The sequence below is a fragment of the Nematolebias whitei genome, chromosome 22, assembly GCF_014905685.2.
Source record: "Nematolebias whitei isolate Nwh7 chromosome 22, NemWhi1, whole genome shotgun sequence".
Taxonomy (NCBI): domain Eukaryota; kingdom Metazoa; phylum Chordata; class Actinopteri; order Cyprinodontiformes; family Rivulidae; genus Nematolebias; species Nematolebias whitei.
In genome coordinates, this window is record NC_056519.1 from 30,877,462 (window position 1) to 30,878,436 (window position 975).

Below are 975 nucleotides of genomic sequence, written 5' to 3' on the forward strand. Positions count from 1 at the left end.
TGAGAGGATTTAAAAACAAGGCAGTTCGTTCCAACACTTGTCTGCTTTGACTCCTGACCTTGGAAAAACTTACACTTGCTCATTCACAGACAGAAAATCAGAAAATGCATAATTACTCTGTAACAGGCCTTAACATGAATTCTAACTTTGCATAAGCAACTAAAAATCATTATACTGTTTCACAGTTAATAAAAATTGATTAGTTCACTGCAACATCTAAAATGGTTTGAACTAAAACACTTTGATTATCAACATTTGTAAAATAGTAATGATAATAGAAAAGAGTGTTCTTTCACTTGTAGTTTCAATAAAGAAAGTCTCAGGATGAGTCAACCTGTATTTCTGGATTCAAATCAATGAAATGACAGCTTCTGTCCCACAAGGTCAAGTTTTGACATCAGGTCAAGTTCACTACATTTATATAGTGCCAAATCACAGCAAAGTTGTCTCAGGGCACTTTACAGAAACATTCACATACATAAAAGCCAATTAGTAAAGTTCTCTATCTAAGGAATCCAGCAGACAAGTTGAATCTTGGCTTCGATGCAGTCTCCCATCCTGAGCAAGCACAGTGGAGACAGTGGAAAGAAAAACTCCCTTTTAAAAGGAAGAAACCTCCAGCAGAACCAGGATCAGGACAAGCGGCCATCTGCTTTGACCAGCTGGTTTGAGAGGACAGGAAGGAGAGACAGACTAACACAGAATGGTAGATCCAGGTATAGGTCCAGGTGTATCTGAAAGACAAAAAAACACATGTTAAGGATAGAAAAAATAATTACAAATACAAAACAGGTTGAGCAGAGTAAGTAAAGACAGTAGCAGAGTGAAAATTGTGGTCAGTTTGTCCTCCAGCAGTCTAAGCCTATAGCAGCATAACTAAGGGACAGCTCAGGAAACCCAAGCCGACCCTAACTGTTACACCGCAGAAAATGATGGGCCGTGTCACTTCTGGTGTAGCATATTTATTTAGTTTGA